The sequence below is a fragment of the Sebastes umbrosus genome, chromosome 12 (assembly GCF_015220745.1).
Source record: "Sebastes umbrosus isolate fSebUmb1 chromosome 12, fSebUmb1.pri, whole genome shotgun sequence".
Lineage (NCBI taxonomy): Eukaryota > Metazoa > Chordata > Actinopteri > Perciformes > Sebastidae > Sebastes > Sebastes umbrosus.
The window spans coordinates 4,091,894-4,113,744 of record NC_051280.1 but is presented as its reverse complement, the minus strand read 5'-3'; the positions used below and the strand labels follow the sequence as shown (position 1 = coordinate 4,113,744).

The following is a 21,851-nucleotide window of genomic DNA, read 5'->3' as shown; positions in this document are numbered from 1 at the left end:
CCAGACTGAGGCCGGACCTGTGATGACTGACGCTTCAGGTCTGGCCTGCACTGTATTTCCTACTCAAATTGATCCAGGTCCACGCCCCCCCCAAACCAAGCCTAATATCATTTATAGGCCACAGCTATAGCTCACATTTAGCTGCGTTAAAACACAGCTGACACATATCTCTTATGTAGAGGAATGATACATGAATCACTGCCTCTGAATGTTTCAATGGTTGAGGAATGTGGATCAAACATGTGGATTGAAACAGTCATGGATTATATTCGGTATTTGTACGTTTTTAGACCGTGGTGGGAACGTTACTTCATTTTGCTTTGGCTTAAGCAGCTAATCTCATTTGAGTTAAGGTCTCATCCCAGAGAAACACATCCATACCAAAGAAAAAAAAAATAAGTTGTGTGCAACTATAATCATATTAAAATGAAAACTAGATTTCACCCAATTAAAACGGCTCTCCAGTAACAGAAAGATGAGCAACAGATAATATATCTCTGCTGGGGCTGGAATAACAGGAAGCAATAACTAATGCTTGATTAGAGCTTTCATGAGTTTGTGTTGTATTATATTGAGTGTGTTTCCTGCTGTGATGTATGATGTACAGTATGATGGGTTTTAGTAGTTAGTTTGCATAACTAGAAATCTGATGATGAATGCAAAGTCAAAGGATAAACTGCTCTGTTGCTCTTATCTTCCGTTCTTGGTGGTCATATGAAGAAGCTAAATCCAGAGCTGGTTGAATTCTCTAAATACTGTGAGGAAAGGTGCTTCAATGCTTCCTTTCTTATCTCCTTTAGAATAGGATACAATGAATTATCCTTTACCAAAGGATAGGAGATAAGGCCGTCCCATAATTCGTTGTGGCAGCAATTTTCAAAGTGACGCACCATTCGGCCGTCAATAACATCCACCCTCACCGTTTATAAAGGACCTATTGTGCTTTTGTGCTTTTCCCCTTTACTTTAGGTAGTTTTTTTGTGCATGTAAAAGGTCTGCAAAGTTATAAAGCCCAGAGTTCACGCCAAAGGGACTTACTCTCCCGTCCTGCCTTTTCTTCCATAAAGTGGTAATGTCACCAAGTAACACATTTGCATAGTACCTGCCTAGCAGCTAGTTTGGCACGCCCTGAAACTTAAAAAGCTAGTTAGAGCGGAGTCCAAAGAGTTTGGTTCGGTTAACCAGTCACAACAGTTGGCCAGCTGACCAATCAGAGCAGACTGGGCGGGGGGGCAGGAGCTCAAACAGAGCGTTTCTGACAGAGGGCGAAAAGAGGTGCTGTAAAGTAAGAGTAAAGTAAAGCGTTTTTTAAACATTAAAGCCAGTGGGAAATCTCAGGGTCTGAAAAGTGAAGCCAAAGCTGAAGCGCCTTAAACTTGCATTCTTTCTAACAGCCAGCAGGGGGCGACTCCTCTGGTTGCCAAAAGAGCCTACTTCTCACTTGATTTATTACTTCAGTTAACATTGTAAACATGAGTTTATGGTCTCAATCACTAGTTTCAAGTCTTCTTCAATACAGCATGATGTTCATTTAGTAAATGATGGTCCCATTTAGAGTCAAATAGACCATGAAGCAGGGGATGCTTTAGGGCGGGGCTACCTTGTGATTGACAGGTCGCTACCACGGCGTTGTCCAGGTTTGGGAGTTGTCCATGTCTTCGTCTTACAACTTTAACCCTTTCACAGTGTGTTTTCAGTTCATGAAAGTTAATCACAACATTTTGGTCACCTAAAAATGTCTCATTCATTCGGTTGTGCTTAGCTCCGCCCTCTCGTGTCACTTTTGGTAGCCAAAAAACTCAAGATGGCGATGACCAAATTGCCGAAAACCATAGTCCACAAACCAATGGGTGACCTCACGGTGACTATATCCACTTCTCGTATACAGTCTATGATTACAGCATGTCAACATGTTTGAGTAGGAACCCAAAATACAAGTATGCACCTGAAAATGAGCATGATATGTCCTCTTTGATTGATAATAATTGATAAATTGAAACCATCTTATCAGGAGGTGTGAATTGTACAGAATTGAGTTTGTCACTGTACTCATTTTCTCTGTGTTACAAAAAAGAAACTTCCTTAAGAAAAGAACCCCCAAAAAACCCATCCAGTGCAGTGTGATTCTCTTTGCATCGTATTGTCTTTTCCTAAGTCCTCCTGAATCCTCCTTGACATCTTTCCTTTACCTCATGACGTTTTCCATCGAGGTCAAAGAAAAGTGGTTAGGAAAAGACATTAGCATGTATTTTTTTTGTTAATATTCGACCTCAGCCCAGGACTCCATAAAATGGGGATAGGAATATGCATTTAAACTTCCTCATCGTCAAGTGATTTTTTTCCACCATCTTTCTTATTTTTTTGTCTGGAGAAAGGGCAGATGGTTCGTCAGCGATTCCGTTTCAAGATCCTCCAAATCCAAATGACTCCGTTCATCCTGTTCTGTCGCATGGAGAGGGTCTCTGTAATAATCTCTCAGAGTGCAATCCAGCAGTAGAGACATTGTGAATGTGTGTGGGAGCGTGTGTGTGTGTGTGTGTGTGTGTGTGTGTGTGTATACCGGGCTACAGTATGACTCACGGTAATGAGGCGAGGGTGTTGATGAAGTGGGGAATAAAGAGAGGAGGAATGTTTGCCATTAGCCAAGCTGTCAGTCCAGAGAGAGAGAGAGAGACTTTCCTGATATTCCCTCGGCCCAATTCCAGATCCACACACACACACACACACACACACACACACCCACACACATACACACACACACACACACACACACACACACCGGATAACATGAGTAGCTCACTGCCTGTTTTTTCCCCCCAACATCTTTTCCCTGCTTGATAATTGCAACCCCACCTCCTCACCCACACACCCACGTTTATACACACACTTTGTGCTGATTATGCAACGGCTTCTCTCCTGTTTTTAAGTGCTATTGTCGGCGTTCTCATTTCCCGCCCGCCACTCCCGCCGGCTCCGCAGGGTCACAGATGAGCCTCGATTGTTATTAATGCAAACATTTGACAGAACGTGCTCGAAATGAAATATTGCGTCCTCTCAGCTAAAGTGCAATAGCGTGGGCGGGCCCGTCTTTAAAGTGTCGTTTGTCATATTCAACTAGAATATCAATCCATCCCAAAACGTACATTACCCCCCCGCCCTCCCCGGTCAGGATTTATAGTGCTTTTCTGAAACATTAAGCTTTACACGGCCATTGTAATGACGTCGTTCTATCATCGTTTATAGCCGCTCAGCAGCGGATGGTAGAGATCGGACGTCCATCTCTTCTGTCACAAACTTGTGTGTGTTTTGGTGGAACGCTTTTGGCAGCTGTGTTAAAAAATAATTCAGTTTTATTTGATTTAATCTCTGCGAACACATCAGTATAAGACCAGCGTGTGCCAAAGAAAGGTTTAAACATTGAACTATGTGCAGTGGATTTCAAATCATTGAATGTAGTCACTCATGGAGGCTGCAGTTTGTATTGCTGTTCAATTGAACTGTGTTACACTGAGAAGTGTTTCTGGTATCCAGGAAAATAATCATAAGCATATTTAAACAGAAGGAGGAAGTTTGATAATATTGGATACAAGTTAAAAATTTAAATGAACATCTGAGAATATTTGATATTGTAATGACAATGAAAATGGAATAAAAACTAACGATGACACTGCACTGGCAATGAAATAGTTAATTTGTCCAATGTATTAAGCTCTAAATTCTAAACCATACTCAACTGACTAGTAAATATAGGCAGCGCTTAGATGAGAAAACACAGAATGTTTCCATCCCACAACTATTTTAGTGGCGGGAAATAATTTCACGTTCAAGCAGATAAAATGAAATTATTATGTTCCCTTTGGGATTGAACTTAAATTTCCTGATTTCATGTTTGTCACTGAAGGCAAATTCACCTCGTTAACATGAACACACAAGAAAGTCAGTTTTGTTTCGTATTCTCAGTTTTCTACTCTATTTTCTCATGAATACTTAATGTCACGGACATGTATATTCTAAGAAATAGAGCGTGTCATAATGGTATGACACACACAGAAAATAAAAATACCATTAATTCCATTCATTCATTTATTCATGAATTATTTTATACACATATTATATTTATGTATTTATATTTTGTAGTTTTATTTAAGTATTTAGTTCCATCAATTATTTTGTTATTATTATTACATTTGTTTATTATTTCTTTTTTTTAAATATAGCAATATTGACAGCAAAATGTACATATAAGTCAGTATTATAAATAAAAGTACCCTTTTTAGACTGTTGTCCTATTAACATGTAAGCAACATTTTAATGTTGTATGTATTCAAGGTAGAGCTGGTTTTAACCCTTTAATAAATGATTGCACAGTTTATCTGTACCGATGGATCCGATTTGATGTTTTCTATGTTGTCAAATAAGTGTAGTAGAGTAAAAAGTACAATATTTCCTTCTGAAATGTTAGCAGAGTAAAAGTATAGAGTACTATAAATTTAAATAAAAAAGTATTGTACACCACTGGAGTAATATACCTACATAAATGTACAGTACTCACTGTAATGTGACTATGTAGTCAGATTTTCGGATTTTAGACAAAACCTGAAGCCAGTTGTGAATGCTGCCTCGCAGGAGTCCAGTTTAAACCTCGTCATCTTTCTCCTTCTCACACCGGATCGATTGTGACCCCGGCCTCCACCAGGCCGGCCAGACCTGGTGTTGCATTTTAAGAAGCCACCTTACCACTTCTGTCACGCGCGTCCGCCCATTGTGAGCCACTCTGGGGCCACCGGGGGGCCATTGTGAATCGTGGGGGTGGATGTCAAGATGGTGGGCAGCGAGGTGCTGACCCTCATTGTCCGTCTGAGGGTGGGCGGGGGGGCCCGGAGGCTACTTCCAGCGGTGCGTCACGGCCGTGAGAACGGGACCCCGCGAATAGGCCGGGGGTCAGGGTCAGGACAGCGGGCAGCTCAATTAGCACTTAAGCAGGAGGAGAGCAGCTGATATAGCCTCATCCCTGCACCGGCTGTTCAGATCACTTTCTTTTTTTTTATCCCACCAGCACTTGTTTTACATACATGCTAATCATGAAGTAGAGATGCTCACACATGCCCAAAAGCTGTCCACTCTGGGGATTATGGACGGTTTGGACAGTTGCTGCTGGTCAGCTTCTGTCTTTTCCTATCATCACAGTCTTTTCTGGAGTTAAACTAACCCCGTCTTTGTTATAGGCAGACAATAGCTGGCTGCTCAGTGAGTCAATGTTGCATCTGAAGTTTAATTTGTGTGTTGACATGTAAATAATTTCCTGGCAGAGAGGTCACTATCAGTTTAATAAGTTAAAAAGACCAGTGAATGCCTAATTTACATGCTAATTAATGGAATATCCCTTAAAAAGGTGGCGGGAAATGCTTGTTATTCCTAGTTCACATATCAATCAAAAAAGGTCTTTTGTTGGTACTTTGTTGTTTAGTCTCAGGTGTCGGTGTTTTTCTTTTTAAACATCAATGAATTTTATTTTAGATGTAAACACTTTTTATTTTTTTTGCATAAACTGTTACACCAGATGACATTTTCTTTCACATGACTTCTACAGGATTTCTATCTGATGGATCCTAAAAACTTACAATCCTAACTTTGACAACACACACAGCAAGGTTCAGACCAGTGTGAGTGTCAATACAAGTGCATTCAAATAGCAGAACTCTTGAATATACAGTGCTTTATGCTGTCTTAACAAAGGTAACATGTCTGAAAATGTTTTGGGAATAAAGCTCAATATATATTTAAGACTTGTTTCATTTTGTTGAATTACAAGATCGACATATTGAGGTGTGTCTTAGGGTGGACACCCTGTGCATGTGAAAGTGTCCTAACAGTAGATGTAAGATATTAAATATAATATCCCTGTGTCTCTGTGATGATCATGTATGATAAATAAATAAAGTCAGAGACAGAGGTAGAGGCTTTTTTACATTACCGTTTTAATCTCTGTACATTGTTCTTATACTCTTGCTCTAAGCCCATATAACCTATCAACATATCCTCATACAACGGTTCCTATGATATCTTACGAAAAGTTATTTCTCATATTCCGTGCGTTCTCCCACAAATATCCAGCAACATGAGCGATCAGTGCACCTGTGTAAGCCCCCTGCAGTGTTTAGGCAACAAAATGACTTGGTTAGGTTTAGGAAAAGATCATGTTTTAGGGTTAAAATAAGTATGTTTGTTTTGTAAAATAAGTACGTTTGTTACGAAACTTCCATAGGTGGCGTTAGTTAAGTACATTACATAAGTTTCTGCTTATCCGGGGCCGGGTCTGGGGGGCAGCAGGCATATCAGGGAATTCCAGACGTCCCTCTCCCCAGCAACGTTTTCCAGCTCTTTGTGGGGGACCCCGAGGCGTTCCCAGGCTAGACAAGATATATAATCTCTCCAGCGTGTTCTGGGTCTACCCCGGGGCCTCTTAACGGTTGGATGTGCCGGGGAAACCTCCAAAGGGAGGCGTCCAGGACGATCCTGATCAGATGCCCGAACCACCTCAGCTGGCTCCCTTTCGACGCGAAGGAGCAGCGGCTCTACTCCGAGCTCCCTCCGGATGTCTGAGCTCCTCACCCTATCTCTAAGTCTGAGCCCAGCCGCCCTAAGGAGGAAACTCATTTCGGCCACTTGTATCAACGATCTCATCCTTCCGGTCACTACCCAAAGCTCACGACTGTAGGTGAGGGTCGGAACGTAGATGGACCGGTAAATTGAGAGCTTCGTCTTCCGGCTCAGCGCCCTCTTCACCACAATGATCCGGCACAGAGCCCGCATAACGTCCGTGATATCTGATTGGATCGGTATTATCATTATCATCATTAGTAGCAGTTGTAGTAAAGTGTTATACAAACCTGTCTCCAGTGATCCCACTGGTTACCAAGTCATTTCTGACAACTGACATCTTTCTGTCACCGAAGCCTCAAAGCGGATCCTGATGACCGGGTGGAGGAAGGGTGGAGGTTACTTTTACAAAGGCATCAGTTGCGTCTGGGCCCTTTCCTTCCCTCCCCTCGACTTCTTGTCTCGTCGCTTTCTTCCGTCTGAGTGGATTAGCATAGATCTCGTATATGCTGACAGGACTGACCTTCACCGCAGCTAAACACTTGTCAAAATGCCAAATGTAATTACTGGGCTCTTTAGGTCAAAGTAATGTGTTTCATCTACCTCACTTCGCCCTGTTGTTGATGTGCAGGCCCCTCGGACCTCAGACTGCAGTCGAGTCCCCTTTTCCTCCCCTCTCTTCCCGGCTCTCTGCATGTGTTTGCGTGTCATAACAAAGCCAGGGAAATGTATGCGTAATTATGCCTAAGTAATGTGGTCAAATTGTTATCTGTGTGGACAAGTTTGCACGTCGCTACGACTGCTAGATGTCTTTGTGTGACTTTGTATACGCTCTCAGATCCTGTGATTATGGATGATTTGAAGTTATCTCGCAGAGCTGCAGAGTGCTTCCCTAACACTGCCTTTCAAAGGTCGTCATCATCATCATCATCATCGTCATCATCATTCTCATCTCTTCCTCTGTAAATTGCATACCTGGGAATTGTCAACTCTGTTATGCCGTCTTGACATCAGCTGCCTCTCAAGGGAGCCTTGTATTTACATCGACTGTTGACTAAAAAAACACATAACTGCAATCTTTGTCGAATCTTAACTTCTTGTTTAGAAGTTGAGTAAATGAAATGACTCTCAAACCTTTGAATTCCACAGGCTATCATTTCCTTGGACTTGGTTCTTTAGGCGACATGCGCAGTTGCAGAGAAACATTTTATGTCCTATTCGACAACCTATCCATACAGGCTGTCATTAGCAATACCACTAACTGATTTTGTGTCATCGCTGTCACTGCGTGGAACTCCTTTAATTGTTACCCATTGATTGGCGGAGTGATTGCATTGGAAACAGCTCTTGCATTGGGATCCATCCAGCGGCCTCTCCGTGCCCTTCTGGAGCCGGCAAATCTATTTGAGTTAACTTCATTTCAGTTCACTTGCTAATCAGTTTTCATCGCACGCCAGAGGCTAATCGATTCTAGAAGTTTCTCTCACCTGTTGCTAAAGAAAAGAATCAAAATAGGAGAGCAAGAGAAAGAGAGAGAGAGAGAGAGAGAGAGAGAGAGAGAGAGATGAGAGGTGTGCTGGTGTTTAGTGATGCAATTTGCTGTGACACCGTGCTGCGTTTTTTATCTCTTCGCCTGTCGTCACAGCAGAGCTGAAGGCGTTTTGTGAATTGCAAGATGCCTCATCTGAGTTTTAAAAAGCCCCCCCCCCCCCCCCCCCCCCGCCGATCCAGAGTCACCTGTGGTTATTTTGGTCTGACTTCAGAGAGAGCGTGGAGCTGTGTGCTGTCCTCTGGAGCTTTGCGAGCATCTGTGAGTCCTGCCGTCGAGCTGAGGGGAGGGATACGAGGCGAGTCGATAGGGGGGGGGGAGGGGGACACAGGTGTTGTGCCGAGCTTGAGTTTGCACAGCGGTGCAACGTGATCCCCGAGCCAACCGCGCAGCCGCCCCTGCCAGCCACTCAGCCAAGCAGCCAAGCAGCCGGCCTGATTTCCCCGGCGCTGGCACCGGCCCGCTGGCACCGCCAACCCCTCTCTCCCACTCCCGCAGCTGGCAGCATCTCTGCGAGTTGGCCTCGGCTCCTGACGTTTGCTGTGGGGTTGGCAGACCTCTCCCAGATGGCCACCTTGTAGCGAAGCTGGCTTCGTGCTTGCATCACTTTTTGCATCATTCCCCCGGCTACTAAGCTGTAGTGGAAGGTTCTTCTGTTGGTTGTGCTGCGACATCTCTGCCGTGAGAATACTGTAGGTGAGAGGTGGGAGTACTAAACTCCGCTGCAGCTCTCACACTTTCCAACAGTGATGTGTGGTTTGGGCTGTTTGTCTAACTGCTTTTTCAGGACACCAGTTGTTGGACTGGAAAGCCTGGAAAAGAGAACCTGGTCTCACCATCCTGAATCCACCAGCGCACACACACATTAAACATACACACACATTACAACCAGCACTGCTTTTTAATTTAAATAGCTTCCATAATAGTCCTATCTTTTACATTCAAAATGATGGGACAGTGTCAAGGTGCCTCTTGGCTTCATATTTTATTTATAATCTAATTTAAATCCCACTGCATTACCTATAATTTATATCCCACTAACTTTGTAATCCCAGCTGAACGGAAGAACAGACCTTGACCTCCCCCAAAACTTGACAGCACCGAGATTGAATAATTTAATATACAATTTTTTAAACTGTAGTGGATGGGAGTGAAATCATCTCGTAGAATTTTCTTAATATCCTCAGATTTAATGACCATGTCTGTCTGATGACTACTCCTAATTATCACATTATCACCCCGCTGTTTTTTTTAAGCTTCCTCGCTGGCACAGAATCTGACATATGGTACCTTTAATATCATGAAAGTACAGTTATTGAAATATTAAAAGGCAGATTCATGGCATCAGAGAACATGGAGACACTGAGGAGGTTTTCTCTCTTGGTGTTGACAGTGAGGGCATCTTTGCTCTTACCCCCCCCCTTCCATTCTTATCTGTTTAAACCACTACTGTAATAGCTGTAGCATCTCTCGCAATTTGGGGTTCAGTTTCTTGCTCAAGGACACTTCAACATACAGACCGGAGGAACCGGGGATCGTACCGCCGACCTTCCGATTGGTGGGCGACACGCTCTACCCCTGTCGCCGCAGTAATGCTCATAGTGCACATTAGAGGTGTGGAAGAAGGGTCGTGTCTAGAAGGGAGCCCGCAAATTGCGAAATCTGATCCGAGATCTGCAAAAAAACTTGCAAAATCTCTTGCGAGACTCGCTGCCTGATGACCTTTCCTAACCGTAACTATTCGAGGTCAATGCCTAACCTTAACCATCTCACGAGAGTTTCCCTTAGTTTGCTGGTTCCCCTCTAGCCACTACCTGGAACAAGTAGTCAAAGTACAGTAGCCTGGATATGCCAATTCCAGGAAGTGAATGTGAAAAAGCTACAGTGTTCTCCTGGATGAAAGCCTCGGGTTTGTTGGACCCTGCTCCCGGTGCGACTGTCGTCCGGGGTGGACTGTCCTCAGTGCGCCCCAACCGCGTCGCGCCGCCAGGGCGGGGCTCGGCCCACGTAAAAGGCGCCAGGGGTCTGCGGTGATGTCGGCAACCCACCCAAACCGTCTTGAAACACGGACCAAGGAGTCTAACGCACGCGCGAGTCAGAGGGTGCAAGCAAAACCCCGTGGCGCAATGAAAGTGAGGGCCGGTGCTCGCCGGCTGAGGCGGGATCCCGGCCCAGCGTGGTCGGGCGCACCACCGTAAAGTGGTATCGGTGCCGTTGTATCGGAGCCGATACCCGATACTGGTATCGGGTATCGGTGCATCCCTAATTCCCTCATAGGTCAGCAGTCTATGGCGCAGATATGTTTGTCAGCATTCACCAAAGTTAAACCAAAGTTGAACTCTGCCTGCGAGGGAACATGCTAATCATGCTGATTCCATTAATATGAGTTGATTTCTGTAGATTTTGGAGACTGCCGTTTGAGTATTTACAATGACATCACTAATACTAACCAATACTCCGTCTCTGTCGCAGTAAACACTTTCCTCTCGGCAGGAGGAGAACCATTTTCTTTCTGCAGCTCAGGTTTTCAGGACGGTTCGTGTTATTACAGACTCCTGACCGAAGCCGCCTGTTGCTCGCTCTCTCAGCGGCCCCGAGGAGGCCGTCTGGACCCGGCGACTCATTTGTAGCCGTCCTCAAGATGCCTGATGAGATGTAGAGGCAGACAGCTGGATTGATTGGCCCCTCTTGAGCGCACAGGCCTTGATTACAACTGCACTCAAGTGCCCCCCCCACCCCCTCCCTTGATTTCTCTCTCCCAGTCGTGTTCCCTTAGTCCGTCTCCTCTCTCTTTTTTCTCACGATTTCTTTTCCCCTACAAAGAGAGAGGGTGGATAAGGAGAGGCAGCTGAGGAGAGAATAGAAAAGAGCAGAATGACTAACGAAGATTTGGCTTCTCATCGGTTCTCCGCCTGCACTGGAAAGTAGAACAGGGGCGAGGACGGAGCCTGGCGTCTGTTAAGGACTCGGTTTGAGATGAATTTGGAATCACACTTCGATGTGAGAGGATTAGATCAATATTTTAACTGAGAAGCGATAGAGTGTCGAAAATCTGTCACAGGATGATTTGTATTTGTTTGAATTTGTGCGTGCACATCCGGTCTGTCCTGTATAAATTAGTATTCTTATAAACAGCTCTGTGCAGCATTGTCACAACAGAGAGAGTGTTAAACAGATTATTCCTTAGTACAGATTGTTTCTGGTGGGTGGAAGCATTTTGGTATTTTGGCAGTAATCTAATCTTGTCTTTAATTAGAATCATATGACCTTTTTGAAGGGTCACTTCACCCAAATAATAACCACCTCTTCTCCCTTTACATTTATCTAGCCATGAGGAGCATTTAGCTTTTATGTTTTGCAGGTTTTTGCGATATCCATCTCTGCTGCCACCTGAATAAAGTGGATGCAGATTGAATTTTATTTGTGGCGCTCACAGCATTCAAAAATTCCCCCCGAGAAAATAGAAACAGCCATGACACCGCAATTTCATCATCTGAACTGTTTTTTGAAGATGACCCGTGGCTCTGCCCAGATGAGACTTTTTCACATTTTTGTTTGTTTTAAATTCAAAATTATAGAGACTTCACCAAGAGAGAGGAATCTGTGACAATGACAAACTGAAACCCCAAGAGGCCTTATGAAGCCAGCTCAATCTCCCCCTAAAACAGGGATGTGTTGTTCTTGCTTCTGACTGACTGTTGTTGTCTGCCGTCTTTAAGAAGCGCTGCATGTCTGCACACTTGTATTTATGACTACTTTATTCTACTTTAGCCCTCTGGGACCAAACTTCTACTGAGTAATGCTCAGAATCCTATTTATCCCTCTGTAGCAATACCTGTTAAAGAATAAATCTAGTGATATTCTACAGTACATTGTCTTAATGTAAAAAAATCCCATGAAATGACGAAAACCAACAATGAACTGATCCTGCTACACTACACTGTGTAGTCAAGTCAAGTCAATTTTATTTGTATAGCCCAAAATCACAAATGGCAAATTTGCCTCGGGGGGCTTTACAATCTGTACAGGATACGACACCCTCTGTCCTTTACAGTAGGACCCTCACATCGGATAAGGATGGACAGACGTGCAATAGATGTTGTGTGTACAGAGTAACAACATAATGAAAATGCAGCATAGACAATCCACATGACAAAAAATAATATGTATAATGTGAACATATATGAGAAGGTGGATCCAGGAGGATGTCAAGCAGTTTCCAGGCGTTGCCAAACAGATAGAGCCAGAGCAACATAACCTCCTCTCCACGCCAAACCGGTAGAGCCAGGGCAACATAACCTCCTCTCCACGCCAACTAGATAGAGCCTTAGCAACACAACCTCCTCTCCACGCCATATAGGTAGAACCAGAGCAGCACGACCTCCTCTCCACCATGAACCTAGAGAGAGGACCATATTTTAGTTTTTAATTCACAGTTCCTTAGTAATATGTGTATGTATCCAAAGCCTGATGGATCTTCTACCTCTGTGCCATAGAGCTTCATTGTCATCCAGAAAGAATTCAGATGTTTGACTCAGTCCAACATACTCCAACCTGCTGTAGGAAATACTCTCTAAAGAGCAAAATCTGTATTAATCCACCGCTGAAACTAGACCCCATCAAATGCACTATTTCCTCCTGGCTGAGAAGCGTTTGTTAAAAACTACAGTGACCAGTTCTTTTAGGAAGTTACTGACCCTTAAAAAAACAAAAAAAAACAATATATTCATGAGCTGTTTTTGAAGATTTACATCTTCAGTTGGAACCAATAGGCTTGGGGCTGAGAGCCACAGACGGAGTCAGAAAGTATGGAGAGATGGACTAACACATTGTTGGTTTTGGTCTTTTTCATGGGATTTGTTGGCAATAACAAAAATACAGAATATCAGCAACCTTACCCTTTAAATAATGAGTATTGGCAAGTCACCTCTGGAAGTCTGGAAAACGTATAAACAGTCCTTTCAATAATTTTTATTTCTGAAAATAAATATGACGTTATCCCAGATTTTTCCTGCGACAGACTAAGTGGATCACTGCTGGCCATACAATATTTATATAAGTGTTTTTATTGTACAAATGTTGTTTTACACCGACAAGAACAAAATAATGACACAAACATGGAACACATTATTTTCAATCTTTTTCAGATTTTTTTTCAGCCACAACAAACACAAAAAGCACTGCTCTGGGCAAGTATTGGATGGATTGCTATGAAATGTTCCCTTGAAGATGACTTCTACTAACTTTAGGATCTCCTCACCTTCCATCGACTCTGTCCAGCATGTCAAAGTTCAGTTCATGACAGAGCACCTCTAAAACAAATGACTGAATGGCATCTACAGGTGTATCCGTTTTTTTATGCAGGTGATAATTACCAGGGGACGTTAATTCAGGGGATAAAGTGAAAACATTAACTTAATAAATAACAGAAACAGCTGATTTGAATGTGATTAAAATCTGCAAGGATGTCTGTAAATATTTAAACCTCTGGATGTCCTCCGTCAGCATCAGTCCTCTGAGCAGGACTCAGTAATATTCCTGCAGCAGTGTGTTTCTGTTTAAGCAGTACATGTAGTATTTTAGATCAGAGATTGAATATATTTGATCTGCATGGGACTAGGGTTTGTCTGCAGGTTTAACACCCTGACAGACACTTGTCAACGTAAAGCTGGAGTTCCTACCTTCCTACCCAAGTAGAGAGCAGTGCACCTTGCTTTTATAACATATCTTTCTTCTTTTTTTAAGGGTGTGTACCCCCAAGTTGAAATGTCCCTCTCCGTCGCTGTCTGTTTCTGTCTATGCACCGTGTTTCATGTAGAGGAGAAGTGAGAGACAAAGGCAGTCGAGAGCTTCAAAGGCTGCGGGTGACATTTAGTGCTCAGTATCTTCAAAGACCAGGCCCTCTTTTGTAGTTCTTCTTTTTGTGTATAATTAATGTAGCCCTTCCTACGGATTTTTCTTCCTTTTTACCTCCTTTTTTTTTTTAGAGCTGGATTAGAACAGCAGATTAAGGGAGTGCACCTTAATTTTCAATTTGCACTCCAGGGACTTCAAAACTGCAGAGCGGCTGATGAGGTTTTGCACAACCGAGTGTGTCGTGATAGAGAGGTTCTAGAGAGTCGGGGGTGTGTAGTCGGTGTGGTCATATGATCAAAGATTGTTTTGTAACTAGAAAGTATCAGGTTTAATGAAGAAGAAGAAGCTCCATGAGTTCTGCAAAGAATCCATTCAGAGCGACTTTGGATCGACAAGAGTGTCGGAAGTGCCCCAAAACAGTATATGAAGAAGAACATCTCAGGCTGCATGTCTATGTTAAAGTGGCAATAGACATGCTTTTTTGCTTTGACTTTTGGCTATATAGAATAATGACAGCACCATCAGCATTTAGATTGGTTCCCTATGAGCTTCGATTTCACTGCAATTCCGTCTACCTCCAGGTCGTGATCTCCGGGGAAAATGAAGGCTTGCTTTACGGCACAGACGAAGAGGATATCTCTTGAGTTGTGTTTGTAATGATGAAGGTAATAAAATAATAACAGGAAGGCTCAGTAGTCTGAACCAAGATGGCAAACTGCTTAATGCCACCCAGCGCATTACAGTTCCACCCCGTCCGTTCTTACTTTTCACAATAAAAGACCAACCCGGTATCACGCTAAAGTGTGTAATAATAGACCTGCCTGTCTACCAGAGGATAGCGTGTCAGTGTCACGTTTTGCCTCGCTGAGGAAAGAATATTATATGCGCGTGTTAAAGTGCAGTACCAGCAGGAGGCAACAAAACTACTCACATAGGTTTAGGAAATTTTCCAATGATGATGTTTTTTGCATTCAAAAAACAGTATGGTTGGCCTTGAAATAAGTACAAAACTAAGTAAAATACATACGGAAACAACGCAACATGTACAGAAAACACATCACAAAAGTAACTCACAAAATAAATCACAGGTCTCCTGGTTGAAAGTTCCGTGTTTGTTGGACCCATCCAACTCCCCTCCCGCCCACCATAAGCAGTGTCTCTCACTTTTTATTCTATATCACTAACTCTGAGCGTAGCATATGCTGTATTTACAGTCAGTACAGATTGCATGGCGTTCAAATGATACACCAATATGTCTTCTTTTCGCATGCTTCTGCCTTGCGCATCATCGTGTCATTCTTTTTGTATGACCGGGCTGCCTGGACAAATACAGTAGCTATCCTTACCCTTACTTATGCTGAACAGTGACATTTGACTAGTTTAGCTTAATTATCATTGAAATACACCTTTAATTCATCAAACATAGAAAGGAGCTACGGAGGCGGAATCTGGTACGTATATATGTCTTGTGTTTGACATGCATGTTTTTTATGCCTTAATGTGACAAAAAGTTTTGCTAGATTGGAAAACATGGCCTACCTTTCGCCCTGCACTCTGGAAGCCTGACTTATCATATCAACAGTATGTGATGATCCCTGACAAAGTCAATAAAATAGGAATAAATAAAAAACTACTCTGTACTTTTTCAATTTAAATGTCTATCTTAAAGGGTAACTACACCCAGGCTGTCAACAGCATTTCACTGCAGTGTAGGGGTTGCTGCATACTCTGTCCCACCCTTTGCACTACAGCACAGTTTACTACTGTACATCACAGGTGGGCGTCGTACCGTAGATCACACCTGTCTACATTCACATGTAGACATACATGCACCTTTAAAGTCATAATGGCCCAGTGCAGCAGTGCTTTCCTCCATGCAACATTTGGTGAGAAGTTGTACACTAACAAATACTTTCACAAATACATATTAAATCCTAAGAGTTAGCATTTGGAACTTGTGTTCCTGCCACTATGCTTGTGGCACATGTTTGAGATAATGTTATTTTGTGATTTTGGCTGAAAGGGAGTGTGAAAATCAAATTAAAACACAAAGCACATGGCAGCTTTAGAGAAAATAGTCCAAATCTGTTGTTTGCCCAAAATGAGGGATTTTCTAAATAAGTGCAGTGTTGCCATTCAGAGTAACGAGCTGACAAAGGCTTTGCTCTATATCCTGATACACTCTGGATACATGCATCAATAGAGTGACCTCCTGTCCTCTTCATGATAAACTATGAATATTCATCAAACATGAAATCAACCAAATGGCCCTCTCAGTATTTTTCGAGGCATCTCTCCGTTGTAGACGTACACAGAGCTGAAGAAATGAACCAGAGTGTACATTACTGTGCTCATGTCATGTTAATGTGCTGAGTATTTCGCCGCTGGAAAGGGGCGAGTACAGATCTGTCAGGAAAATTGAGAAGGTTGCGTTTGCCTGTCAGAGTGATGGGGGGGAATTAATTATGTATCGACCGAAGAAAAAGAGAAGAACGTCAAAACGAGCTCAAACACAGCAGGTCAGAGTGTTGTAGCCAAAGCTGATAAAACACATGAATCTGAAATGATGTTTGTTCTACAACGAGATGTCCATCATTTGAAAGAAGTGACACCCCCAAAAAAAATCCCTGTTGGCACAAAATTAAACCAAATATTGGAGCAGTTTAAAGAGTAATAATATCTTTCAAGCCTTTTTGATTTGCAAAATGTTAACAGTTTTATAACCAGGAAACTCTGCAGAAGAAGAAGACACCCAAAATCTTTTTCTTTTTTTTTCATATTAAAGGACCAGTGTGTAAAAATTAGAAGGATCTATTGGCAGAAATGGAATATAATATGTTTAAGTATGTTTTCTTTAATGTATAATCACTTGAAAATAAGAATCTTTGTGTCACGAAACACTTTTTAGAGAACTTAGGAGTTTGAATCATTCGACATGTCGTGATTTGATCAAAACGATCCTTGATTCAAAATCAATTCTTGATTCAGTACATAGGGGTGCTAATTCCAGGATCTTCTCCAGTCCGCTATGCGCTAATAAAGGTGGTGTGGCAAATTATAGCAAACTAAGCAGAGTAAAGTGTGTTTAAGATTATGGAGTTTTTATATGTGAAGAAGCTATATCAACTGATTGCAATAATGTAAATACACAAAGGCAAACTTAAGACAAACGGTAACATTTATTCATGCTAAACTTGTACTAATAAACACTTTTTACTAAAATGTTTTAATACGTCTCAATTCTTAGTGACCTCAAGAATAAAAAGTTCAAGTTATATAGAAAATAAAAATGCTGCCTGTTAAATAAATACAATTGGTTGCTGCCTTTTGATTTCTGAGAAACCCCCCCCCCCCTTTAGAGAACCACTTTTCTACTCAGATATTTCTCTCTGTGTCAAGTTATTTAAATTAAAGCATAGTTGGACGTTATTGCATGTACTATACTGTATTTTTCATTATTCTTTACGCTGTCACGTATGTGTACTGTATACTGTGAGTCTTATTAGAAATGTTAAAAAAAACCTGCTAAACTAAAACTCACGCTCCACTGAACACAGAAGACAGATTTGCATCTCTTAAATTAAATTCCTGGCATATGGCTTCCTGCAGTAGAGTCAACAACGTAATAGGCCGGCAAAGGTCAGGGTGCTAACTTGCCTCCGTACTGGAGGGTGGGTGGTGGGTATGATGTTGGGAAAGCTTCTGTCTAAAGACTTTGTCTAATTCTACTTGTCAACACCCAGGTGAGAAAATCACTGCGACGGTAATAAGATTGAGGAAAGTGTTGCATTAGCACCTTGAAGTGTAAATAGCTTCTTATATTGCCTATTAGACCCCGATAACCTGGCGAGGTGGAGGGTGATGGTGGTGTTGTGTGCATGTGTGTGTGTGGGTGGAGGGGAGGTTCATGGGAAAGCATATTAGCCGTGTCAAAACAGTCAGAAAAAAACAGCAACTCCAGAGAATATAATTAGGAATCTTTTTTTTTTTTCTTTCCCTCTGTCTGTTTGTGTTTTAATCTGCTAGTGATGAAAGACGGGTTATTTGTTTCTTCAGCTGCACACTCGGTGCAATATCCTGTCGCCCTGGCTGCCTGCGAAAGGAAATATCTGCCATCCCTCCCCTCCTCTCCCCTCCCCTCCTCTCCTCTCCTCTCTCTTCTCCTCTGGGTTTTGCATTATAAAGAGATTTCATCTCATCCACCTTTAGCCAGGTTTTGCCTTTGATATTATTTATTAGCGCCGGTATTGAACAGTTCACGGAGCTAACACCTTGAATGGGGCCTCAGCGTCGTCTTCTCCCCACAATCAATACTGTTTCACATTACATATACATCAGCTCAGAGTGCAATATCGCTCGCTCTCAACCTGCGGCCTAATTAAAAAGATAAGCGGCTCCGTTTGAAGCCTGCTTTAATAGGCCGCCGCCTTGTTTCGAGGCGTGAATATTGAATAGAATCATGACTTTGCTGGAGATTCAGTTCATTTTGTACAGATTACTCCGACATGATGGAGGGGTTTGAATCTCTGGATGGTGTCAGGACAGGATCGCATGGAGCTGCTCTGCTTGGTTCATATCGCTTTACTGTGTGTTACCTGCGATGTGATGCATAATCAGGACATGACCTATTTGACTTTTAGTGAGTTAAAGACTCCTGTGACAGCCTGGTCTCACTCACATGGCATCAATCACCCACGCTGGGGCAGTGGCCCTCTGCGTTAGATACCAACTGCCCTCCATTGCCTGGCCACCCCTTTTCTAAATCTCTAAAATCACCACTGAACATGAGCACAATGACATTTTCTAGTAGCTTCTCCATTTTTCAACCATCCAACAATTATGGGCGTAATAATAATTACGTCACAGCGCATGTATGTGTGAATATGCAGACTCGTTCTGTCCCCTCTTGGTTCTTTCTTACCCGAGGGGCCCCTTGCTGTTATAACCTATGATCTAAAGAAACCCTACACAAGCATGGCTGTATACATTTAGATGTTAATTTAGCGTGATGTCTCTCACACATCTTCTCCTACTTTGATTAAACATGGGGAAGATGCATCCTGGCGCTGTAGTCCGACAGGGACGCCGCATTTAAAAGGCAAACATAGTAAACACAAAACTGTAACTCTGGATCAACTTTTCATGTCTTGGTCAAATTTGGCAACAAACGTCCGCTTAGAATCAAGGATGAACTGATTAGAATTTGGTCATCAAAGATCACTGTGACCTCACAAATCACAATGTTTGGCCTTAATTTAAGAATGCTTTTGCTAATTATGACAATTTCACACAAATGTCTTATAGGATAAAATGATTAAGTGATGACATTTTGGACAGACATGGATGTGAAGTTCAACTCGACTAGTTGGTGGAGGCATACAGCTGTGAGGCGGTAATTCTAGTTAAAAGTTACTATGAGGAACTTTCATTTTGTGTTGTTTTTGGCGGCCCCTGTGGACAAAAGCAGTAGTGTTTCCGAGCACCAGAGTCCCTTTAGAAAACTTCTTATTTTACTGCAGCAGGGTCTGACCGTCTACCCCGTGCAGTCCTGGTTCTGGTTCTCCCGTGCCTCCATTCCCTCCAGCGATACGGCCTTGGCCTCCAGCAGGTGTTGGCTTGCAGCGGAGCAGCGAGGTGAAGCTCTGCAGAAGAGCAGTGAGGTCGTATCTGGGTCCGTCCGCAGCGGGCTGGTCGCTGCTGGAGTCTCAGCTGAAGGACTTTCTGGTGAACCTGCGTGCCGTAAATCCTTCCATCCGATTTGACGGGGAATCGACCCGATGACAGGCATTAAGAAGAACTATATAGAAGTAGCCAATCTTCTTCTTATGTAGGTCATGTAGAGGCATCAGTATTAAATAGAGACTGTCTCATAACCAGTTAAAAGTTCCTCAGAGTAACTTTAAATGCATAATTGATGGGCGAGAGTTTTAACTTTTTTACACTGCAGTCATTATATAAAGTAGGATTACTTGTTTGATGACAAACTGATTTTTTATTAAAATCAAATCCATTAAAAATCTGATAGATGGAAGGATATGAATAGCTGGATATGTAGGCGGGTGACTCAGTCTGTCAGCCAGTTCAATCAGTCTCTTTTGATAAAGGCTCTAACTGTCATATAAACGCTGGCCTCGACTCACATTGTTGTACGTGCATGATGTAAATGTAATGTTAATGTTAGATACCCAGCCTTCCTCCAGGTGCTCTGCTGCTTGTTATACAACATCTGCCCGGACTGGCCTTCATGTGGAGGAAGAGGAGTAGAAGGAACGCTAATTGAAATTGTAAAACTGATAAAAGAAACTTGATTTTGTCTGAACTGACAAAAAAATCATATATGCTTCCTAGACCTTGATGGAAGGTTAGATGTTAAAGGCTTTGTCACTAGACAAGAGATTCTCACACTGGAAACACAAAGTCATGATTTCTTTTTTAGACATCAGAGTGAGTCGGGTGGGGCAGATGTGGGGAAGGAAAGAGCAGAGGGATGAGGGAAGGTAGAGCAGGATGTCAGTCAGCAGATACTGTGGTTTCTCCACTGGGATCGGATATTGGTGGAATTTAAACCAGCAGCCTTGATTGTTTACCTGCCGCGCTTCACATGTAATCTGACTGCAGTCCAACAGCAGACGTTTAAAGTACTCATTCTCCAGGGAGAAAAAAACAAAGGGAGCCTCAGCCTCCAGACAGCATCAGCATCAGCTGAGTGTGAGTGAGACAGATATTTGGATCCGCCACCGAAGCCACATTCCTCCAGACGCGTGGCCGGGCCATCGCATCCCCGACCACCAGCTGCTGAGGAAGAGAGAGCTGCCTGACACACACACACACACACACACACACACACACACACACACCACACACACACACACACACATGCAGGTGCACACATTTTCACCATCCCATTACGGCTTCCTATCTTTTCACCAGCCCAATGCACACACACACACACGCACGCACGTACGCACGCACGCACACACACACACACACACACACACACACACACACACACACACACACACACACACACACACACACACACACACACACACACACACACATGCACAGCTCCTCCTCTCGCTCCACTGCCGGCTGGCATGGGACCAAGTCCTGCATAATGGCTCTGCCAAGGCAGATATGTTCACCAGTTAACTGGCTGCTGCCATCACCGGCCGCCTCCAACAGCAACACACACACACACGCACGCACGCACGCACGCACGCACGCACGCACGCACACGCGCACGCACACACACACACACACACACACACACACACACACACACACACACACACACACACACACACACATAGGTTGGGATTGCCTCTGTTGTAGCAGAACTGGATGTAGTTTGAATCAAACACATTCTGCTGTCATATATATTGTCATATCTAACTATAGGGATCTCTGTCTGTCTGTCTGTCTGTCTGTATGTCTGTATGTCTTTTGCATATCTCTAAAACCGTTCATCTGATCTACTTCACACTTGGTTTGTGTATTGCTGGGGACCCAAGGATGTCCTTTGTCAAATTTGGTGCAATTTGGACATGCGACACGTTCAGTATTAAAGCTGAAGTAGGCGAGATTGGAGCATATATGATTAAAAAGGTTATTTTTATAAAACAGTCGCTATATCGTGACCTGAAAAAAATCACGTACATCTGTGTCCTCCGGTGCTCCTAACGGCATCTGCAAGATTTCACAGACCGGAGGAAAACAAGCAGTCAGAGCTGATCTGAGCCGGCTGTCAATCACTCACGAACTCCGACCAAGCGGTCAAACTAGGCGGCGCTGATCAAATATGAATCAATATTCTGTTACTGTAATGCCTATTTCTCTCCTCAAA

General features: G+C 43.0%; 1 protein-coding gene across 1 annotated transcript in view; it reads left to right on the top strand.

Annotated features, from left to right (window-relative positions):
* LOC119499358 (receptor-type tyrosine-protein phosphatase N2-like) overlaps positions 1-21,851 on the top strand; it is a 277,893-nt gene that overhangs the window by 105,261 nt on the left and 150,781 nt on the right.